The sequence below is a fragment of the Macaca thibetana genome, chromosome 1, assembly GCF_024542745.1.
Source record: "Macaca thibetana thibetana isolate TM-01 chromosome 1, ASM2454274v1, whole genome shotgun sequence".
In the NCBI taxonomy this organism is placed as follows: domain Eukaryota; kingdom Metazoa; phylum Chordata; class Mammalia; order Primates; family Cercopithecidae; genus Macaca; species Macaca thibetana.
The window spans coordinates 93,314,437-93,322,695 of record NC_065578.1 but is presented as its reverse complement, the minus strand read 5'-3'; the positions used below and the strand labels follow the sequence as shown (position 1 = coordinate 93,322,695).

At 41.3% G+C, this 8,259-nt stretch overlaps 1 pseudogene; it reads left to right on the top strand.

Annotated features, from left to right (window-relative positions):
- Positions 1-3,598: 3,598 nt before the first annotated feature.
- Positions 3,599-4,160, top strand: LOC126964274 (60S ribosomal protein L12-like; annotated as a pseudogene).
- The last annotated feature ends 4,099 nt before the right edge of the window (positions 4,161-8,259 follow it).

Here is an 8,259-nt window from a genome sequence, read left to right as displayed (position 1 = left end):
TTATCTATAGTATGGAAGAGTAAAGAATTTGAAGTTGAAGGATCTAGGTTTTGATCATGGCCACAATACTAATTACTGAGATTTTCAATAAATTACTTAACTGAGTTGTTGCAAAGAGCAAATGAGTTTACATATGCAAATCTTAGAAACATAACACGATGTCTGCTGTGAATTCATGTTGTAAATTTACCAATGTTGTGAGAACTGGATTGTAATGGGGAAACAGTAGAGGCATTAATAATAGGAGCTGTCACTTACTGGACATTTACTAAGGGCTTTTCATGCCTCTTCATTAACTCCTCACACCTGCCCAATGTGGTAAGTATTCTATTTGGTGGAACCATGGGGACTTTCCATTTCTGTCAGTTAAAAATGGTCAGTTATCACTGGGCACGGTGACTCATGCCTGTAATCCCAGCACTTTGGGAGGCCAAGGTGGGTGGATCACGAGGTCAGGAGATGAAGACCATCCTGGCTAACACGGTGAAAACCCATCTGTACTAAAAATACAAAAAAAAAATTAGCCAGGTGTGGTGGCAGGCGCCTGTAGTCCCAGCTACTCTGGAGGCTGAGGCAGGAGAATGGCGTGAACCCAGGAGGTGGAGCTTGCAGTGAGCCAAGATTGCACCACTGTACTCCAGCCTAGGCGACAGAGCAAGACTCCATCTCAAAAAAGCAAAACAAACAAACAAAAAGGTCAATTATGAGCAGTTTCATATGGTTCAAACTATCCTCTTGCTGGTTTAGAGAAACTGAAAGACAGAGAGACTTGGGTAAGATAAAAGAGCTGGTGCCTGGTAAAACTGAGGTTGGTAAGCCAACACCAGTTGATGTCAGCACCAACACTCTTGGCCAATATGTTATATAAATTCCCAGCATAGAGGCAAGTCTAATAGTTTAGCAGATGTAAACGCTAAGTTTTAATCAAGTATTGATTGCATGCTATCAGATAATATACAAACAATCAAGAAATGATACCACAGCAAATTCAGCATATGAATCAAATGTACACATTAATGAAAGCAGCGCAAGCAAAGATGGCTGAATAGGAACAGCTCCAGTCTGCAGCTCACAGCGTGATCAACACAGAAGATGGGTGATTTCTGCATTTCCAACTGAGGTACCTGGTTCATCTCATTGGGACTGGTTCCCAAGGAGGGCAAGCCGAAGCAGGGCGGGGCATCACCTCACCCCGGAAGTGCAAGGGGTCAGTGGATTTCCCTTTCCTAGCCAAGGGAAGCTATGATAGACTGTACCAGGAAAATTGGGACACTCCCACCTTAATATTGTGCTTTTCCCATGGTCTTAGCAAACAGCATACCAGGAGATTATATCCTGTGCCTGGCTCAGCAGGTCCCACGCCCACCCACAGAGGCTTGCTCACTGCTAGCTCAGCAGTCCAAGATCTAACTGAGAGGAGGCAGCCTGGCTGCCAGTGGGGGGTTGTCTGCCATTGCTGAGGCATGAGTAGGTAAACAAAGCGGCCTGGAAGTTCCAACTGGGTGGAGCCCACCACAGCTCAATGAGGCCTGCCCTGCCTGCCTCTGTAGACTCCACCTCTGGGGGCAGGGCATAGCTGAACAAAAGGCAACAGAAACTTCTGCAGACTTAAATGTTCCTGTCTGATAGCTCTGAAGAGAACAGTGGTTCTCCCGGCACAGTGTTTGAGCTCTGAAAATGGATAGACTGTCTCCTCAAGTGGGTCCCTGACCCCCATGTAGCCTAACTGGGAGATACCTCCCAGGAGGGACTGACTGACACCTCACAGCCGGGTGCCCCTCTGAGACGAAGCTTCCAGAGGAAGGATCAAGCAGCAATATTTGCTGTTCTGCAGCCTCCGCTGGTGATACCCAGGCAAACAGCGTCTGGAGTGGACCTCCAGCAAACTCCAACAGACCTGCAGCTGAGGGACCTGAGTCTTAGAAGGAAAACAAACAAACAGAAAGGAATAGCATCAACATCAACATAAAGGACATCCATACCAAAACCACATCTGTAGGTCACCAGCACCAAAGACCAAAGTTAGATAAAACTACAAAGATGGGGAGAAACCAGAGCAGAAAAGCTGAAAATTCTAAAAACCAGAGCACCACTTTGCCTCCAAAGGATCGCAGCTCCTCTCCAGTAACGGAACAAAGCTGGATGGAGAATGACTTTGATGAGTTGACAGAAGTAGGCTTCAGAAGGTCAGTAATAAACTTCTCTGAGCTAAAGGAGGATGTCTGAATCCCATCGCAAGGAAGCTAAAAACCTTGAAAAAAGATTAGATGAATGGCTAACTAGAATAAACAGTGTAGAGAAGACTTTCCTAAATGACCTGATGGAGCTGAAAACCATGGCACGAGAATGACGTGACACATGCACAAGCTTCAATAGTCGATTCAATCAACTGGAAGAAAGGGTATCAGTGATTGAAGATCAAATGAATGAAATGAAGGGAGAAGAGAAGTTAAGAGAAAAAAGAGTAAAAAGAAATGAACAAAGCCTCTATGAAATATCGGACTATGTGAAAAGACCAAATCTACATTTGATTGGTGTACCTGAAAGTGATGGGGAGAATGGAACCAAGCTGGAAAACACTCTTCAGGATATTATCCAGGAGAACTTCCCCAACCGAGCAAGGCAGGCCAACATTCAAATTCAGGAAATACACAGAACACTGCAAAGATACTCCTCGAGAAGATCAACCCCAAGACACCTAATTGTCAGATTCATCAAGGTTGAAATGAAGGAAGAAATGTTTAGGGCAGCCAGAGAGAAAGTTTGCGTTACCCACAATGGGAAGCCCATCAGACTAACGATGGGCCTCTTGGCAGAAAATCTACAAGCCAGAAGAGAGTGAGGGCCAATATTCAACATTCTCAAAAAAAGAATTTTCAACCCAGAATGTCATATCCAGTCAAACTAAGCTTCATAAGTGAAGGAGAAATAAAATCCTTTACAGACAAGCAAATGCTGAGAGATTCTGTCACCACCAGGCCTGCCTTACAAGAGCTCCTGAAGGAAGCACTAAACAGGGAAAGGAACAACCAGTACAAGCCACTGCAAAAACATGCCAAATTGTAAAGACCATCAATGCTAGGAAGAAACTGCATCAAGTAACAGGCAAAATACCCAGCTAACATCATAATGATAGGATCAAATTCACACATAACAATACTAACCTTAAATGTAAATGGGCTAAATATCCCAATTAAAAGACATATACTGGCAAATTGGATAAAGAGCCAAGACCCATCAGTGTGCTGTATTCAGGAGACCCATCTCACGTGCAAAGACACATATAGGCTCAAAATAAAGGGGTGGAGGAAGATCTACCAAGCAAATGGAAAGCAAAAAAAAAAAAAAAAAAAAAAGCAGGGGTTACAATCCTGGTCTCTGATAAAACAGACTTTAAACCAACAAATATCAAAAGAGACAAGGCCATTACATAATGGCAAAGGGATCAATTCAACAAGAAGAGCTAACTATCCTAAATATATATGCACCCAATACAGGAGCACCCAGATTCATAAAGCAAATACTCAGAGACCTACAAAGATACTTAGACTCCCACACAATAATAGGAGACTTTCTCTCGGCTTTTGGCTCAGAGGAGGCCAAGGTGCAACTTTCTTCGGTCGTTCTGAATCTGGGTTCATCCGACACCAGCCACCTCCACCATGCCGCTGAAGTTCGACCCCAGTGAGATCAAAGTCATAAACCTGAGGGGCACCAGAGGTGAAGTCGGTGCCACTTCTGTGCTGGTCCCACAATCGGCCCCCTGGGTCTGTCTCCGAAAAATGTTGGTGATGACATTGCCAAGGCAACGAGTGACTGGAAGGGCCTGAGGATTATAGTGAAACTGACCATTCAGAACAGATAGGCCAAGATTGAGGTGGTGCTTTCTGCCTCTGCCCTGATCATCAAAGCCCTCAAGGAATCCCCAAGAGACAGAAAGAAACAGAAAAACATTAAACACAGTGGGAATATCACTTTTGATGAGATTGTCAACATTGCTCGACAGATGCAGCACCAATCCTTAGCCAGAGAACTCTCTGGAACCATTAAAGAGATCCTGGGGACTGCCCAGTCTGTGGGCTGTAATGTTGATGGCCGCCACCCTCATGACATCATAGAATGACATCAACAGTTGTGCTGTGGAATGCCCAGCCAGTTAAGCACAAAGGAAAATATTTCAATAAAGGATCATTTGACAACTGGTGGAAAAAAAAAACAATGGGAGACTTTAACACCCCACTGTCAACATTAGACAGATCAATGAGACAGAAAGTTAACAAGGGTATCCAGGAATTGAACTCAGCTCTGCACCAAGCGGACCTAATAGACATCTACAGAACTCTCCACCCCAAATCAACAGAATATACATTTTTCTCAGCACCACATCGCACTTATTCCAAAACTGACCACATAGTTGGAAGTAGAGCACTCCTCAGTAAATGTAAAAGAACAGAAATCACAACAAACTCTCTCTCAGACCACAGTGTAATGAAACTATAACTCAGGATTCAGAAACTCACTCAAAATCCCACAACTACATGGAAACTGAACAATCTGCTCCTGAATGACTACTGGGTAAATAATGAAATGAAGGCAGAAATAAAGATGTTCTTTGAAACCAATGAGGACAAAGACACAACGTACGAGAATCTCTGGGACACATTTAAAGCAGTGTGTAGAGGGAAATTTATAGCACTAAATGCCTACTAGAGAAAGCAGGAAAGATCTAAAATCGACACCCTAACATCACAATTAAAGAACTAGAGAAGCAAGAGCAAATTCAAAAGCTAGCAGAAGGCAAGAAATAACTAAGGTCAGAGCAGAATTGAAGGAGATAGAGACACAAAAAACCCTTCAAAAAAAATCAATGAATCCAGGAGCTGTTTTTTTGAAAAGATCAACAAAATAGGTACACCACTAGCAAGACTAACAAAGAAGAAAAGAGAGAAGAATCAAATAGACGCAATAAAAAATGATAAAGGGGATATCACCACCGATCCCACAGAAATACAAACTATCATCAGAGAATACTATAAACACCTCTACGCAAATACACTAGAAAATCTAGAAGAAATGGATAAATTCCTGGACACATACGCCCTCCCAAGACTAAACCAGGAAGAAACTGAATCCCTGAATAGACCAATAATAGGCTCTGAAATTGAGGCAATAATTAATAGCCTACTGACCAAAAAAAGTCCAAGACCAGACAGATTCACAGCTGAATTCTACCAGAGGTACAAAGAGGAGCTGATACCATTCCTTCTGAAACCATTCCAATCAACAGAAAAAGAGGAAATACTCCCTAACTTATTTTACGAGGCCAGCATCATCCTGATACCAAAACCTGGTAGAGACACAACAAAAAAAGAGAATTTTAGACCAATATCCCTGATGAACATAGATGCAAAAATCCTCAGTAAAATACTGGCAAACCGAATCCAGCAGCACATCAAAAAGCTTATCCACCACAATCAAGTGGGCTTCATCCCTGGGATGCAAGGCTGGTTCAACATATGCAAATCAATAAATGTAATCCATCACATAAACAGAACCAAAGACAAAAACCACATGATTATCTCAATAGATGCAGAAAAGGCCTTCAACAAAATTCAACAGCCCTTCATGCTAAAAACTCTCAATAAACTCGGTATTCCTGGAACGTATCTCAAAATAATAAGAGCTATTTGTCATATTGAATGGGCAAAAACTGGAAGCATTCCCTTTGAAAACTGGCTTAAGACAGGGATGCCCTCTCTCACCACTCCTATTCCACACAGTGTTGGAAGTTCTGGCCATGGCAATCAGGCAAGAGAAAGAAATAAAGGGTATTCGGTTAGAAAAAGAGGAAGCCAAATTGTCCCTGTTTGCAGATGACATAATTGTATATTTAGAAAACCCCACTGTCTCAGCCCAAAATCTCCTTAAGCTGATAAGCAACTTCAGCAAAGTCTCAGGATACAAATTCAATGTGCAAAAATCACAAGCATTCCTATACACCAATAACAGACAATCAAACAGCCAAATCATGAGAGAACTCCCATTCACAATTGCTACAAAGAGAATAAAATACTTGGGAATCCAACTTACAAGGGATGTGAAGGACCTCTTCAAGGAGAACTACAAACCACTGCTCAACGAAATAAAAGAGGACACAAACAAATGGAAGAACATTCCATGCTCATGGACGGGAAGAATCAATAGTGTGAAAATGGCCATACTCCTCAAGGTAATTTACAGATTTAATGCCATCCCCATCAAGCTACCAATGACTTTCTTCACAGAATTGGAAAAAACTACTTTAAAGTTCATATGGAACCAAAAAAGAGCCTACATTGCCAAGACAATCCTAAGCAAAAAGAACAAAGCTGGAGGCATCACGCTACCTGACTTCAAACTATACTACAAGGCTATAGTAGCCAAAACAGCATGGTACTGGTACCAAAACAGAGATATAGACCAACAGAACAGAACAGAGGCCTCAGAAATAACACCACACATCTACAACCATCTGATCTTTGACAAACCTGACAAAAACAAGAAATGAGGAAAGATTCCCTATTTAATAAATGCTGCTGGGAAAACTGGCTAGCCATATGTAGAAAGCTGAAACTGGATCCCTTCCTTATACCTTATACAAAAATTAATTTGAGATGGATTAAAGACTTAAATGTTAGACCCAAAACCATAAAAACCCCAGAAGAAAACCTAGGCAATATCATTCAAGACATAGGCATGGGCAAGGACTTCATGACTAAAATACTAAAAGCAATGGCAACAAAAGCCACAATAGACAAATAGAATCTAATTAAACTAAAGAGCTTCTGCACAGCAAAAGAAACTGCCATCAGAGTGAGCAGGCAACCTACAGAATGGGAGAAATTTTTTGCAATCTACCCATCTGACCTAGGGCTAATATCCAGAATCTACAAAGAACTTAAATTTACAAGAAAAAATCAAACAACCCCATCAAAAAGTGGGCAAAGGATATGAACAGACACTTTTCAAAAGAAGACATTTATGCAGCCAACAGACACATGAAAAAATGCTCATCATCACTGGTCATCAGAGAAATGCAAATCAAAACCACAATGAGATACCATTTCACACCAATTAGAATGGCGATCATTAAAAAGTCAGGGAACAACAGATGCTGGAAAGGATGTGGAGAAATAGGAACACTTTTACACTGTTGGTGGTAGTGTAATCTAGTTCAACCACTGTGGAAGACAGTGGCGATTCCTCAAGGATCTAGAACTAGAAATACCATTAGAACCAGCCATCCCACTACTGGGTATATACCCAAAGGATTATAAATCATGCTACTATAAAGATACATGCACACGTATGTTTATTGTGGCACTATTCACAATAGCAAAGACTTGGAACCAACCCAAACGTCCATCAATGATAGACTGGATTAAGAAAATGTGGCACATATACACCATAGAATACTATGCAGCCATAAAAAAGGATGAATTCATGTCCTTTGTAGGGACATGGATGAAGCTGGAAACCATCATTCTGAGCAAACTATCGCAAGAACAAAAAACCAAACACCACATGTTGTCACTCATAGGTGGGAACTGAACCATGAGAACACTTGGACACAGGGTGGGGAACATCACACACTGGGGCCTGTTGTGAGTGGGGGGAGTGGGGAGGGATAGCATTAGGAGAAATACCTAACGTAAATGATGAATTAATGGGTGCAGCACACCAACATGGCACATGTATACATATGTAACAAACCTGCACTTTGTGCACATGCACCCTAAAACTTAAAATGTAATAAAAAAAAAGTATAGACAAATCTTATTCAATCTTGAGTTCAGACGCTAGTTATATCGGGTGTCATTATAATATTCTGCTTTTGTTTATGTTTGAATTATTTATAATAATAAATGTTAATTGTATGTTACAGTGCATCGAAATGTGTTTGAGTAGTGGTGGTGATTGTGGGTAGCTCTTTCACTATAAAAAAAAATTGATACCCCCAAAAAAAAAAAAAGCAGCGCAAGCTCGTTCAATGAACTCTTACCATCATTCATTCAGCCAACAAATATTTACTCAACATGAGGCTCAATTTCTAACTTTGTAGAAGGATCTTTTTTTCCATCCCTTTCCTAATTCTTACCATTTTACCAACTGGCTCAGCTCTCTTTTTAACAGTTATATTGTCCCCGCTTACAATGAGAATCTCATTTTGCCTTTAATAATCTGATTCACTTCAACGAAAGTGAAAGATTGTTGAGGAAA